Source organism: Oryctolagus cuniculus, chromosome 10 (assembly GCF_051225735.1).
Source record: "Oryctolagus cuniculus isolate XC-2025 breed Fujian yellow rabbit chromosome 10, ASM5122573v1, whole genome shotgun sequence".
NCBI lineage: Eukaryota > Metazoa > Chordata > Mammalia > Lagomorpha > Leporidae > Oryctolagus > Oryctolagus cuniculus.
Window position 1 is genome coordinate 32,909,014 of NC_142876.1, and position 16,496 is coordinate 32,925,509.

General features: G+C 45.4%; 1 protein-coding gene across 2 annotated transcripts in view; it reads right to left on the reverse strand.

Moving 5' to 3' along the window:
- SETBP1 (SET binding protein 1) overlaps positions 1-16,496 on the reverse strand; it is a 386,548-nt gene that overhangs the window by 368,063 nt on the left and 1,989 nt on the right. The window contains exon 1 of one of the 2 annotated variants that reach the window (XM_017344139.4): positions 15,850-16,469. The exons of the other annotated variant lie outside the window; for it this stretch is intronic. The gene's annotated coding sequence lies outside the window, so the exon portion shown is untranslated. Of the gene's footprint in view, positions 1-15,849; positions 16,470-16,496 lie in introns of those variants that run through there. 2 annotated transcript variants of the gene reach the window in all.

Sequence of the window (16,496 nt, forward strand, 5' to 3'; positions counted from 1 at the left end):
ATTTTCAATGGGAGTTAAAATATGTGAATCTTGGGACTCACTCTGCCACTTGGGAGTCCTCATAGGCCTTATTCCAGCCTCAGTGTCTCAACAAAATGGTAAAAATGAAATCTTCCTGACCTACTTCACTAGGTTATGTTTATTATTTCTTCATTTTTATATTAATTTTGGGTTTTGTTGGTAGTTCTGGTGCCCTACTGCACAGTATGGTGACCAGTGACAACAATGATATAGTATATATTTTTGGGAAAACTAGAAGAGAGGATTTTATATGTTTTTACCATAAAGAGATTAAAAATGTTTGATGGAACAGATATATCTACCCTGATTTGACCACTATACAGTGTATTCATATATCAGGACATCACATGGCACCACATTAATACATTCAACTTTTGGCCGGCGCCGTGGCTCACTAGGCTAATCCTCCGCCTAGCGGCGCCGGCACACCGGGTTCTAGTCCCGATCGGGGCGCCGGATTCTGTCCAGGTTGCCTCTCTTCCAGGCCAGCTCTCTGCTGTGGCCAGGGAGTGCAGTGGAGGATGGCCCAGGTGCTTGGGTCCTGCACCCCATGGGAGACCAGGAAAAGCACCTGGCTCCTGGCTCCTGCCATCCGATCAGCGCGGTGTGCCGGCCGCAGCACGCCGGCCGCGGCGGCCATTGGAGGGTGAACCAACGGCAAAGGAAGACCTTTCTCTCTGTCTCTCTCTTTCACTGTCCACTCTGCCTGTCAAAAAAATTAAAAACATAAAAAAATAAAAAAATACATTCAACTTTTATGTATTTGTGTAAAAATTAACTATAAACCAGAAAAGTATTAATTACCTAACCTGTGCACCTCATGGGATCTTGCCGACAGATCTCACAGATCTAGGAAGGGTCATCTGTTTCATCTGGGACGTTTCCAGATTCCCCCCACTCTTCACCCTGTGTGTGACTCGGCTCTACATTCAGCATATCCCCACAACACCAGGCACTTCTGTCATCTTCACACGGAAAAGGCATTAGGCTGACATATAACTCTCAGGTCAGAACTTTTTGTCTCCTAACTCTGTAGAATGTTTTCTAGCACTTACACTAACAGAAAACAGAGGCTAGATACATTGCGCATCCTATGTGGATGCTTGAAGATTGTCTTCTCCATTACATTAGCATTTTATTAATGACAAAATAAGTATTGTGTGACTCTATCTCCCTTCAGTTTTCATGGAACAGGATGAGCCTTGAGGATCTACAGATGCAGGTGATCCCAAGTTCTGGAATGTTCCCTGGAACATTCCCTCTGGTTATTTATTCCATTCAATAATTCTGGCTTCTAACTTTTCCTTGTAGTCACATGTTGAGAATTCTCATCTCTGTCTTCCATTTCTATCATTCTTGCTCCCACTAGTGTCATTTATTCCTTTTGCATTGTTGGAGAGCACACTTTCCGAAATACATTCTACTATAGCAACTTGATTCTATTTTCCACCAGTCCTTCATTTTACTGACTCCATTGTGGATTTCTGGTTTTGCGCATGTACGTCTTGTACCCTGCAATCTTCGTTGGCTTCGTTCCTTCTTGCATCTGGCTCTGATGTCTTTCATCTCAGCATGCACCCTCCTTGGACCTTCATGTTCCTGTTCCACTGGGTCATGTTTCTTATTGAAGATGCTGGACAGCTTTCTATAATTCTCATTTGGCTGTTATAGTAGATAATGTTCAAGATAATATTAATTTTACCTTATTTTGACTGCTCTTCAGTCCTCATGTTGGATTCTATCTCTTTTCTGCTGTCTTGATGATAAGAACTAGAGGAAATATTGGACTGATTTTAATCTATCTCCCATCTATTGTGAAGTGAGTCAAATCCTCCTCTTACAGCTGTTGCCATTGTTAGGGGTTAGCTCAGCTCCAAGGAACAGAAACAGGGGTATGCTACGACTAGCCCTCTGGACTTATGACTTCCCAACATGTATACCTCTCCCCCAAATCACATCCAGTGGCTTTAAGTTGGTAGCTTGAAAATTGGCAATGGTGGGAATGCTTATACCACGGAAATCAGCATACTTTGCAAATCAGGGTTTAAAAAATCTGGAGAATGGGGTGTTAAGCATTTATCAGGACACCACTGATAGCAGACATTCATTCACTAATATTTTCCTGAGTGAAAAGGGAGTTAATCTATCAGATTCTTTAAACTCAGAACTGAAATCTACAATATGCACAGTGATGAAGATTTCTTCATGCCTATTTAAGAACTTTATTTGATGAAGTAAATTTTACTCCTCCCAGAGTGAATGTCCTCATGTCCATTCTCTGCTACATTTCCAACTCATTCTTGCCCATTGGTTTCTGAGAGCTGTAGCCTTTGAGAATATGTAGAATGATGTGGGGGAAGGTATAGGCTTTAGTTTTTGTTGCTAATGCAGTAGATCTGATGACTTTCTGTTTTTCTAGTTGACAGAAACTGTGAATTTCTGATCTAAGGGGGCAAATGATGCAAAAGGATGGAGGGTGACCCTACCTGGTTACAGATAAGTAAACAAACATATTTTTTACCCAGTTTCATCAGTCTGTAGTTATAAGAATCCCTTGTAAGATTCTGGCAACAGACTGATTGACTTTGGCATTGAGGGTGGTTTTTTAATTCATTTTTCTCTATGTCTTCTACAGTACTTAGCGGGGAGTCACTATGGTTTTCCACGCAACTTTGCATGCACCTGGACTTGTCATCCTACCCCTTTAAGTGAATGACTCTTCAAAAGTCAGGATAAGGCGAAACATTTCTTCTCTAATCTTAACTAACCAAAACAAAACTCCCTGCTTTGTGCCTTTGCAGCACTGAATTTTTTTTTTTTTTTTTTTTTTTTTTTTTTGACAGGCAGAGTGGACAGTGAAAGAGAGACAGAGAGAAAGGTCTTCCTTTGCCGTTGGTTCACCCTCCAATGGCCGCCGTGGCCGGCGCGCTGCGGCCGGCGCACCACGCTGATCCGATGGCAGGAGCCAGGAGCCAGGAGCCAGGTGCTTCTCCTGGTCTCCCATGGGGTGCAGGGCCCAAGCACCTGGGCCATCCTCCACTGCACTCCCTGGCCACAGCAGAGAGCTGGCCTGGAAGAGGGGCAACCGGGACAGAATCCGGCGCCCCAACCGGGACTAGAACCCGGTGTGCCGGCGCCGCTAGGCGGAGGATTAGCCTAGTGAGCCGCGGCGCCGGCCGCAGCACTGAATTTTTCTTTCCTAGTACTTAGTTTATAATACATGCTTGTGCCACCCTTGATTTTAGCTCTGCCCCCTTCACTAGATGGTAAGCCATTGACGGTTAGGACCTGTGTCTACTGTATTCACCATGGTGTCTCCAGAGTCTAGCTCAGTTTCTGTTACATGGAGAGACACTACAAATAATCCATATAGTGAACGTTGAATGAGAGGCTGTGTCAAAGGCCAGCCAGACACCATTTGACTCAGGTGTCTTTGACTCTTGAGTAATATTTCTTAAAATCTTTACTTCTGCAGAAACACCCAGAATAAATGCTCCATAAACACTGGCAAATTGATCAAGTGACCCAGCACCTACCCAGTTTTCAATCAACTATGGCAAAAGCAGCCCTACACCACAGTTCTCTCACACTGAAAATATATCAGTGGCCTACAGCAAAAGACAAAGCTTCTACTGGATGGCTTTTTTGAACTACTAAACATTTGCATAATTCTTTACTGATCACATTTACCTCCACCGAGAAGCATTCTCTGAGTCCTTATCCACCACATTCTCCAGCAGCACCTCATGGGCTGCAGATCACCCAAGCCCACTGATTTGTCCAACTATGTTTCCCTATTGGTGCCTCTGGCTGGTCTGCCCTTTCTCCTTTCTCCAATGGATTAACACTAAGGTACCTTTCAAGAACCGGCCCAGATTTCACCTACTCCATGTAGACTGGCCAAGCATCCATTTCTGCTACTTTCTCTGAATATACTGAAAACAGATATACACACATAGTCTTGCTCTTACTTCCCTGGGCATTCTAATATCCAAGCATTTGGCAAACTGTATTTCAGTAATTCATTTACTTGTCTACCTCTCCTACCAGAGAAGAAGCTCCAGAAGGGAAGTAGCTGTGTATTAAATGTGTCTCTACACATTTCAGGGCATCATGAATCCATAGAGTAACTGGCCAAGAGAAACTGTCTCTCCTTGAAAAGGAAAATGGAAGTATCATGGATTTTATGTCACAGGTTTAGCTTACTTAGCCTCGTTCCCATCCAGTAATTGCACTCTTGGGAAACATTTTTAATCTTTTCAAGTCTCATTTGGAAATTGAGTAATAATCCTACCTTAAGGGTTGTTTTGAGCAGTAATTGAAGATTAAGTGAGATAATAATTATGAAAAAACATACTGGAATCATCTTAGTAAGTATTCACTTTTTTTGATGTTGTTAAACTTGATTTGATCCCATAGTGTGTGTCACTCAAGTCAGCATTTGTCTAAGTACTTCCTTCTCACAGATCTCAGGTAAACCTCTGAAGAGGGACTGGAAACCAACCTCCTGCATCTCCCTACACAATGGGAAGAACATACAACTAGTTTAATGTCTACCTGCTAACTTGAATGCTTTGCAGTCATTTTAGTATTGCTATGTCCCTGTTCCCAGTTTGTTTGTGTTTAAGAGAACATACCATTGGGTTCAATCAGTAATTCCAGACTCAATTCCTTGCTCTGTCATTTGTATTTGGTTGACCTAAGACAAGTTCCTTTTTCTACCTGAGTCTCCCTATCTTAATTCTTAGAATGAGGAGCTGGGATGAGATGAGTTCTATGGCCCCTTCCTGCCCCTACTTTACTAGGTACTAAGTCTTGTCTCCTTAGCCTGACAATCAGAGGGCATTCAAAGGTGGGGCTGGGACCTTCCACCACTTTACAAGATCCTGTTGGCTCTGAAGCTATGCCCAGCTAAGTTGGCTGAGTTGAACACTAAGCCACACATACAGCATCAGTCTCCATGCTTGGGAATCTCCATGACAGGAAGGGAACCACAATCAAACTGCTGGGACTTGAGGTTGGGCACACTGTCTCTTAATCAACTGTTCCAGTTCTGGCTGCAAAAATAGTGCCTCCTTTGGGAGCCAACAATACAGCACAACAACATGAGTCTTAGCCCTGTCTCCCAGGGAAATATCTCTACGGTAATGGCTAGGCCAATCCTCAAGGCTGCGGGCTGGCTCTGGCTTTGGTACGACTTGTTGCCTGTGTTCCTCAGTGCTATCAGTGCACTCTCAGTGTAAGAGGATGCAAATGCAACCAATGCCCTTTACGGTCATTATCAGATTAATCCATACAACAGCCCCATGGTGCAGGAGAGCCTGTCCTCATTTTACAGATGTGGAATGAAGGTCCAGTATGGTTAATAATTTGCTCAAGGACACACACCACCTGTGCCAGATCCACAGTACCCACAGTCAAATCCAGGCCTGTATGATTCCAAAGCATCTTACTCTCACATTAAGATGCCTGCTTTTTACCAAAACCTCATGGTTGCTCTATCTGACTTCCATGTAACTTAACCTTTCTGGGTATCATATTGCCCTTTCTATTCTCTTCACAGAATCTTGAAAGGAGAATAGTAAAAAAATATATTAAAAATAATGACAGAAAGGTTAAATATGGTAGACTTGTAAGAAATTATTGTGATCATAATATTTACTGTTCAAGTAGGGCAGACAGATCCAGATGATATAGAAAATGATCCCTTTTACCTGTATCTCATATGCTTTAATTTACTTAAGTTTGTTATCTTAGTTAGTTTCATTTACTGATTTAATCCAGAAATGTGCATGTTTTATAGGTAAGAAAACAAAAGTTGAGGGTCTTATTGAAGCCATGGATAGAGTCCTTTCTGACTCTGAATGTTATTTGAGCCACAATGTCACCAATCTCCCAACAGCTAACATTTATGGCCACTTACACTGTGGTCCTCCACTACACTGTAAGTTGGGGATGCAAATGACAGACTAATTTGAAGGCAATGGGGATCAACCAAATGACAGAATAGATAATAAATTCCAGAAGGCCCTTTAACTTCCATCAAACTATTTGTTCAGTCTTAATTCAAATTCCTTCACTTCTCAGCCATCTGATTTAGCAATTGCTTTGTTCACTGTCACTTGAACATGAAGTGTAATTCAACACTTAAATGTTTGTGCTCCTGTACCAAAGGAGATGTGAGGCATATCAAAGAGCTAAACAAAATTAGCTCTCCAGCCCATCCTTTATGAAGCCTCTCCTCTCACTATCCTAAACCAGCATGTAAACAGTGCATTGTTACCAAAACCCCTGTAAGTCTTTCTCTAATTATACATTAAACTCCTGAAGATGAATAGCAGTATCACAGAGCTCTTATGCACCCCAGAGTAGCTGCGCCCCAGTCCAAATGCCTATAAAAACGTCATTTAAAAAAATAATGGAAAATGGAATTAAAAGATAAGCTTCTTTTGATGCCAGGAAAACTGAAATCCATGCATACTGGGAGTCTTCACAAAGTTCATGGAAAATGCATATTATGAAAAAACTATGTATGGATTTCAAAGTTGTCTTGCTTCATCCACAAACATTTTGAAATGCCTTTGTAGGTAGTCTTATTTTTTTTTTATCTAAAAATACCTCTTTTGAATCCCATACTTTGGAGTTAGTGGTAGAGAGGACCTAGAGGTAGGTGGCAGAGTCAGATGCCTGGTTGCTTTCCTGTGTGGTTTGCTTGGAAGTCTCAATCTGGCACAGCCTACAGATCATCAGGCCTGCACTCCCTGCACCTTAAAAGACTGCAGTCATGGCTCCCCATTTCAGCTCAGGAGAGACACAGCCTTGGCCTGTTTCTTGTAATACACCATCACCTCTGTCCTGCTGCCTGACATCCTTCGGAACCCCACATTGAATTGCTTCCCTTCTCCCATCTTCATGTCCAAGCAATAGATCTCCCCTGCTGCTGTGTTTCTACCTAAGACTACCTCACTGTACAAGCCTTGCCTCAAGTCCCAATGACTCCTTGAAACATCTCTGATTTACCTGATCCTTGGAGATGCTGATCCCTGAGCCTGATGGCTGCCCACTGCTGCCCCTCCACTGGTTCTTGTGAATTCTTATGTCTCCTTCCACCCAGATTGAGTGCAGAGACTTTGATTTCTATATCTCTTGGCATCCCCACAAAACCGTTCAGAGTCTGGTCTCAATCATATTTACCATCCATGCACAAACTGATTTTGCTGAATCAAAAAGTTACAAGAGTTGATGAGTTTTAATTAAAACACTGGATATGTAGATTGAGTCCAATTTACAGAACCTTGGGTTTTGTGCTTCCCACTATGGACAGAATATCCCACATCATCAAGGTGCCTGCCATGGTGGCCTGCCTCTCAAAACCAGCCATCTGGGCCTTCATTTTCATCACTACCCTGCTGCTACTAGATGCAGCACAAGCGTGTGATTATCATTCATGTCCTTGGGGAAGTTCCAAATTCACACTTTTACTTCATTCCACCTCTGCCCCTAAGCCAAGTTATGCTGCCCACCAAGAATGCCCCAGTTCCACTTCTTTCTTAAAGTCCCAAATACATCCCATTGAAACCTTCCCTGACAAAACCCTAGCTCTGATCAAACAGAAAACTCCACTTTGGGTCATCTTCCTACTGAAGCTGCAGACCCAAGCTTCCCATTTGAGCAAAGCATCGTCTCTCCAGGTATTCTGCCCCATGTCCAAGAGCAAAAGCCACTTTTCATAGCAGACCTGTCTGGCCAAAGAGTACCAGGCACAATGGCTCACACAAATTGAAATGCTGAGACTATTTAAAATCTGATTGTAATGGAGCTCTGGAGTGCAAAGTGATGAGCGGAAAGAGGGCCCATAGAGCTTTCACATCAAATCACCCTTGTTAGCCAACACTATTAATCAATACTTTGAAAAAACAAAGATTTCATTGCTCAAAAAACAATAGGTCACAGACACCAACAACTTCACGCAGCTCGCCACCCACATTTCATTATTCTGCTTCAAGCCCATCAAAGCTGCTACTGCTTCCATTGAGGGTTCTCAGGCAACTGTGTCAGATGCATCAAATCTGCCTCTCTAATCCCCTTACCTCTCCTGGCCCCAAGTTCAAATGCCAAGTAGTTCCTTTCCACTGGAAAAACTGTGAATCAGTGATGGGAAGAATAATGAACAGATGAGTTTTACTCACTTTGGCTAACATCACTGCTTGTTTCTCATTTTAGTCCTTTTTATCCCGAACCCCTCACAAGACCCCAAGGTAAAAGTCATTTGTCGCATCTCAGGAGCTTGCAGAGACTTCCTCCGGCTGGAGGACCTGAAGAGCTTCAAGGTGAGTCAGAAGTCCTTCGGGGCTTTCCAGGTGCCTGTTTCCTAATCCCACCCCAAACCAAATCAGAGGGCTCTGGCTTTAAACAAACGGTGAGTCACTCCCTCTGATTAAAAAACCGCACACTAACCAACCCCTCCAGCCATTACTGAGCACAGGTCATCCACATGGCAGGGCAACCCAGGTGCTATGACGATGTAGCAGAGCATCACACCTGCAGCACTGCCCCAGGCCCAACTTCCAGGCTCTTTAAAATACACCTGGGGAGGGGAGGCAGTGTTGTGGTTAACCCTCATGCCTGCGCTGGCATCCGTTATGGGCACAGGCCCCAGTCCCTGCTGCCCTGCTTCTGAACCAGCTCCCTGTTAATGAGCTTGGGAAAGCAGTAGAGAGTGGACCATGTGCAGATGAAACTCCTAGCTCCTGGCTTCTCCCTGGCCCAGCCCAACTATTGCAGCCATTTCAGCAGTGAATCAGCAGATAAAATGTCTATATCTCCACTTTCTCTCTGTAACTCTGCCTTTCAAATAAGTAAAATAAATCTTTTTTTTTAAAAAAAATACACCTAGGGAATTGATGCCCAGTCCCTCACCGGGGAGGTGAGGGTCCCCAGCAGAGATTCCAGATGCCTACTGAGCATAGGAAGCAGGAGCAACAGAATTCTCTTCTATCAACTCAGTTATTTCACCAAAGACAGCCAGGCTTCAGAGGAGATATGGATAATCACTGGCTTCCCACTTAGCTTACCATCTCCTTATCTCTGTCCCTGATCTCCACATGTGACTCTCCTGTTCTACCTGGGGAGATCCTCCTTATGTTTACCCCAGGCCACCACCATGTCTTTCTGTCACTCTTCCAACCACATCAAACACTGAACAAAGTACATTCGTCCTCAGGGGAGTTTTTTGGACATTCTCGGAGATATCACTAAATGGTTTTGAGGAGGGCTGGGCTTTAAGAAAGCCTTAAAATGCCTGGGACTCATAGGACCACAGAATGTCAGATGGGACACCCTCATTAATCCAAAGTCTTTTTTTTTTTTTTCTGATGAGTCAAGCTTAGGAGCAGAAAGACAACACCACTTGTCCCAGATCCTATGCTAACAGGTGGTCAGCCCTGCCTGCAGCCTAGCCCCTAAGCATCTTCTGGAATTTTCTTCATGTCTGCTCTGCTCAGCCTTCTCTCTTTTACATTGTGGCCAAGCACACTCAGCCACCAAGGAGTGGAGAAGCACTTGGACTTCAGCAACAAAGGAGATTGCATGTTCAAGTGCCAAAGTGAGTGTGGTAGACAACAAACACAATTCGAATGTTCAGAGAAAGTCAAGAGCTGCACACGTTAGAGTGGCCAGAAGTATCTAGTAGGCACTTAATAAATAGCTGATGATTGAGTGAATGAGTGAGTTGGTGACTTAAGGGATGAAAATGTGGTGAAACTTCATTAACTCTGGTTCTGAGGGGAAAAACTGAGACTGGCCAATTCCCCTGAAAGATAGCCAAAAATACAAAAATAAAGCCTTTCATGTAAGTAGATATTATTTACTCTAAGAGGATTTCTGTTTCTTCACATTGCAGAGGGTTAGCACACAGTAAACAACATTTAGTGTCATTATTCTCTCTCTACATAAATTCTGTGATCCACTCATATAAAGGATATTGTTCATATGCATGCACAAGGCCTTGTGGGGCCAACTTGGCCCCTTTTTTCAAGGACCGCTAGCCTGGGGAGTTATAAGGAACAAACAGCCAAGCAGCATGAGCTGATTGCCAGACTCACGCTCCAGGCCTCATGCTCCAGCAAGTCCCCATTGAGGAAGCTGGGTGGTACCAGCTGGCCAAAGAGGTGGAGATGCTGGTTAAAAGGGATCTGTCAGGGCACTTTCCAAATAGGAGGTGACAGAGAGAGCCAAGATGTGGAGGTGGGCCGGGGAAAGAGTGCCCAGGGTCAGCCAGGGAACCAGTCTGACCAGAGCAGAGTCTCATGGTGTTACATAAAATGAGGTTCACTTGAGAACACTACAGGCTGCCTGGAACAGGCTGCCAGGCAGGGTGAGCCCGATATCATGGGAAAGGAGGACAGGAGGGGCAGAGAAGTGTCAGAGAGCAAAAGGACTGGGAAGATCTCTCCTATTACAAAGAATGTACTGGATTTGCTAGGACAAAGGGAACCCTACTACCAGTTCTTTCTTTAATGAGGCCAGAAATTCTCCCCTGAAAGTCACTGCTCAACCATGGTGGTGACCTTTCCCCCCAGCCTCTCCTGTCTGTTTTTGTGTCATTTTTCTTTTTGCTTAATGTTTTCTAAAAAAATTGTTTATTTGAAAGACAGACTGACAGAGAAAGGGAGAAATAGGTTTTTCCATCCACTTCACTGCCCAAATGGCTACAACAAGTGGGACTGGGCCAGGCCAAGGCCAAGAGTCAGAAACTCCAGCTAGGTCTCCCACATGGGTAGCAGGGGCTCAAACGCCTGGATCATCTTCCACTGCTTTCCCAGGCCACCAGCAGAGAGCTGGATTGGAAGTGGAGCAGCTGGGATTAGAACCATGAGCACTCTGATATGTAATACTGTCATTGCAAGGGATGGCAAAGCCTGCTATGCCACAACGCCAGTCTCCTTTTCCTAACTTTTAATTCAAAGACCATTTCCTGAGGACCAGTACACCCATGAGTCCAGCCAGATATTCCAGGAGATACTGAGTCTCAGATACACACGGCATAGTAGGTAGTGAATAATTCAACTAATGTAAACATATACATATTCCCATAAACACAGACATAGGTATATACACAAATTAGTTGAATTACTGCAACCGTAACAGACCTTTGTGAGTATTTCCGGTCATTCCAAGGAGATATGTGTCGGTTTCCAACAGACAGAATGGGACTCCTCCCCGAATTCAATAACAGAAATCAGCTATTTATTTAATACTGACAAACCTGAGAAGCAGGCCGGGTAAACATCTTTATCCCTATTTTACTGATTAGGTTGCTGAGGTTCAGAGAGGTTGAATAACTTTCTGGGGTCATTTAACTGGGAAGGAGTTGGGGTAAGATCCAAGACAGATCTTGTCACTTCAGGTTTCAGTGCCTCACACTTTATTGAAGCTGTCTGGCCCCAGGTCGTCTAGTAACTGTGTCCTTTCAAGCAACTCAGTGTATCCACTGCCTCATGTTCAGAAAGGGGATAAAACGCTCACCTGGACTCCCTTCTTAAAATACTCAAGGGAGTAGATGTGATACAAAGATGTACTTTATACACCATGCATGTGAAAGGCAGTAATTTTTAGAGGCAAAAGATAAGTTGGATGAAGGAATGATTTTCTAAGCTGATTAAATTTTGTAACTCCTCTCTACTCACTATTCATCCATTATCCCTGGCCAGCACATGGGAAGGCAGGGTCTTGGCTGCCTGGGGATCAGCTCAGCTGGCTTTGCCCATGCTTGTTTCACATGGATCTGCTGCACATAATCCAGTATCAGCTCCCAGAGAGGGCATGGTCACCCCTACTAAGGGATCCTCTGCACCCATCCTTCATTTGACTTTGGCATCATTTGCCCTGAACAGAATAGGAAGTCAACTGCTGGTTTCTAAGGTAAAGACCATTAGAAAGTCTTCTTTCAACCTTACAAGGTAAAACAAAGCACACACACACAGACACACAATCTCTAAAAGTAAAGCTGCTCAGATCTACAAAACTTCTAGATGAGAACTCTAAGGATCATCAACTTAGACTCAGTCATCTGAGGTCATGATCCCCAAACTCTTTATCAGGGAGCATTAAAATCTAATAGAACACTAGGTGAAAACAGCAATGAACACTCAGAGCTGAGCAAAAATGAAGAGTTGCATCATCCCCTTGCACTCATGAAGTCCACATTGTGCGCATATTGGTATCTTCTTTTCTGCACTGATCAACTCTTTAGCTGGCCAGGTGCCTGCCACCCTCACAAAGAGTTAGTGAAACATCGGGGCTGATGCCGTGGCTCACTTGGTTAATCCTCCACCTGTGGCACTGGCATCCCATATGGGCACCGGGTTCTAGTCCCGGTTGCTCCTCTTCCAGTCCAGTTCTCTGCTGTGGCCCAGGAAGGCAGTGGAGGATGGCCCAAGTGCTTGGGCCCCTGCATGCACATGGGAGACCAGGAAGAAGCACCTGGCTCCTGGCTTCGGATTGGCGTAGCTCTGGCCATAGTGGCCACTTAGGGGGTGAACCAATGGAAGGAAGACCTTTCTCTCTGTCTCTCTCTCTCACTGTCTAACTCTATCTGTCAAATAAATAAATTTAAAAAAAAAAAGGAGTTAGTGAAACATCGAAGTTGTCTTTAGAAACTGCTGTAAAAGAAGCTTAAACTGATGACAGTGTGCTTACCCAACTCTGGCCCAAAAACTTGGATGAAACTCATCGTGTTTCCTAACATGCCATAGAATAGGCATGGAATTGGACTGTTTTAGTCCCTTCTTCACAGGACCTGAAGGACCAGGCAAAATGAAGGGTGGCAGGAACTCTAAGAGGCTTTCTTTCTTCAGCCCAGTGCCACCTAACTCTCTGGGTCAGAAGCAGCCTCTTGTCCCCTGGTCCCTGCTAAGACTCTCTCATACACTGAGTCCCTGGATAAACGATGGAACAACTTTCCACTTTTAAGGCATGGCAAATCCCTGCAATCTGAAAGTGTTAATTATCATTTACCCCATTCTTCTGTCAGGAGCAAAACTTGAAAGGCCATCAGCAAAAAAAAAAAAAAAAAAAAAATCCCATTCCCGTGCATCAGAGAAAACAGGATTTCATTGCCCTGGTCTGCCTTCAATAGCTTTCTGGTTTCAATTAAAACTGCAAGTCTCCAAGGGAAAAACTGGCATTCTGGGAGGCCAAGGCCCAGCCAAGTTTCAGTGTCTCCACAGGAACCCAGAAAGGATGTCCCATCAGGCTGGCTATGTGTCTCTTCTTCTTTCTTTTGCATATTATAGGGAAGCATGGGGCAGAGATGAGGCACAACTAAAAATAATGACCACGTTGTGAGAACTCTCCTCTTTTAGACCTGTGTTTCTGTGCCAGAGAAGTATCAATTTTTCCCCTAATGGAATTCAAAGTTAAGATAACTGCAGAAACAGAACAAGGAACCCAGAGACAAGTGCCTCCACACCTAGTTCTTTCTTCTCCTGCCTCTCCCCACTGATCATTTTCACCTAAACTCTACAAAGATTCCACGCAGTATTGCTCACTATGAGTAACGCAAATACATAACCGGGAGCTTCGTAGCACCAGGGGATGTTGGGTTCCATCAGGGACACAGCCAGGATTCCCCTCTGGGAAGTCTGCAACTGGGCCTCCTGGCACAGCCTTCCTATGTAACATTCTGATGTTAGCATACAAAAGATCAGATTACAACCCTTCACTTGCCTGGCCCATTCATGCACATATAAGGCAGTAGATATTTTCTGCCAAGCCAGAAGTGGCCCCCTTCCTGGCCAGCCAATACTGCTGCCTCTTGGATGCTCCTCCTTAGATTGACTACTAGTCGTCCCTTCCCCCACCTCTGGTTTGTTTATCCCAGTGACACATCTCTCCCCCCCACCCCCAAGAGAGACAAGTCCCTTTCCCTCTTCTGGCTCCCAAAGGCTTTGCTCACCACCTCCTGGCATGTTTAGCTCAGGTTACTATAGTGGCCAGCAGCTCCCACAACCCAGCTCCAACACCAACTCAACTTCTCAAGACCAAGACTTTTTGGTTCCTTAATGAGGGAGAAGGTTGTGTGCCAAGCAGCATTCTGAGTACCAGGTCTCCCTATCTTCTGACACTACACACCCCACCCTAGCCTGCAAATACTCCATGTTCAACAATACTTGATATCTTCCTCCCTGCTTGGCCCCCAACTCTCCTTTCTCATTCCCTTTTCTGGAAACAGGCAATGCATTGAATGCACAGTACCTTCAACTTCCCTCTAAAACCTGGGAATCCCAGGTCAGAGCAGAAGAGATAACCTTTCCCTCCCTTCCCCCAGGCGATTAAGGGTGGAAGCCACAGAAATCAGGGAGAAGGGGTGGGAGTGACCTGGGAGTGTAAACTGGGTACATCTTCAAGTGCTACAAACTTTCTCCTCCCTCACATGCCCCTGGCCAGCTGGCCCCGCCTTCCCATCCCAGCCAAACAAAATCCCACTGGGGTGTGTGAAGGAAGCACTCCAGGGCACCCAGGTCTGTCCCAAGTTGCAGAAGTGGCCTGCACAGACAACACCCTTTCTCTCCAAACCCCTCATCTCTGCTCCCTGCCCCCACTGAACGCAAACATACCTTGCTAATGCAGAGGAGTCTGGGTCAGGACCCAAGAAATCTACCTGTGAGAACCACAGGAGGGCAAAAAGCATGGGCCCAAGGGGTGTGGGGAATTTTTTTTTTTTTTTTGACAGCTACTCTATGAAATTAGCTTTTAGTACAAACCTACAGCAAAAGAACATAAACAGGATGAAGGGTGAAGGAATGAAAAGGGAAAAGAATGTAAGAGACAAACAAGTAATATCTGTATTTCCTTAGAGACCATAGACTGCAGGCAAACTTTAGGGAGAGAGGTGTGGCTGGGGAGGGGGCAGCAGAAGGTGGCTGGGAAGGAAAAGTCACTTCTAGAATGGCAGGATACCCTGCCCTTGTGGAGGGGAGTTTCTGTGGCCATAAAGAGACACACAAACGGCCCTTTTAGCATTAGACCTCAACCGTGAGATTATCAGGACAGTTTATTTGAAACGGAAACGAATCGGAAATCCTTCCCTCAACAGTCCTTTCAGACTGATAGACACTCAGAATCCCGCACGCACGGACACACATAAAGAACAAAATGCAGCATCCGGAGGCAGTAAGAGCTCCCTTGCCGCACTCTCAGTTCCTCCAGCCTCATCTCCTACTTGCAACGGCACAACTTTCCGATCTCCAATGAAAATATTTCCAGTTGGATCCGATTTCAGAATCGTAGTAAGCGGTGTGGGTGGGGGGAGGAGGGGAACTGGTAGTGTGCAGGGGAGGGGGCTGGCAGACGGCATTTCAGCAGTAACTTATTTTTTTAGAACCAGCATGCTCTACCGATCAGAATTTGCAATTACCCAACAATGCTTCCATCACAAACAGACACCCAAACCAGCATCACCGTCATCACCATCTTGCTGAAGATCTGCGCGGTCCAGTTTCCCTGACTTTGTCTCGGTGGAACTTCTCAGACAGTATTTTGGTCGAAGAGATAATGGTTTGAAAGACAAAAACAATAAATCGATACTGAAGGGCTCCCTTTCCGGAGCGATTTCCCCCTGGAAACCACCGAAGGGGGAAGCCTGCCGTTTAATTCCCAAGCCCAGGGCACACAATGCGTGCTTTCAAAAGGGCATTCGTCTGCTTTTAAGGGAATTCCTGTCTTTTCAGAGTCCCCAAACCAGAGAGCACAACAGACTCAAATCCATTGATTAAGGTTTCCGAGAAAAAAGACTAACACACAGCCACGACACAAGCACAAACCAACCTTCGCCGGCTGGACCACTTCTCGCCTGATCTTCTTTCTATTAACGACACGTTAGATTCTGATACATGCCACCCCCCCAAAAAAAAATCCAACTAGGCTACAATGTAGCTCTCTAGCTCCACTTAACCTGCAAGTTACAAAGAGAGCAAAAAAAAAAAAAAAAAAAAAAAATATCCTGCCGCCTTCCCACCCCTTTTCCTATGTTCCTACCCCCTCCCCCTCCCGGGTCCGCTCTACCAACGCCAGCCCAAGCAGCCGGCTGCAGGACCGAGGGAGGGTGCAAAGGCGGGGTGGGGGTGGGGGATCAGATTAGGCGAAACTCAATGAGCTCCTAGCCCGACTCTTCCACCATCGCCGCCACCAACGGGCCACTCGGATGGAGCCAGCATCGCTGCCCACCCGCGGGCCGGCCGGAATCGCGCCCCTCCCCGGCAGACTCGCCGGGACCGGCATCCCGCCCCCTCGGCCCCGGCTGCCCCTTCCTGCTCGGTGCAAAGTCAAAGCCCCGGCGAGACCAGGCGAGGCAACGTGAACTTTTGCATGCAGGGCGCGCGCACACACACACACACACACACTCACACACATTCACACACTCACACACACCACCCCGGGCCCGGGCGTGCGGGGGCCCGCGGCGCGGCGGGAGG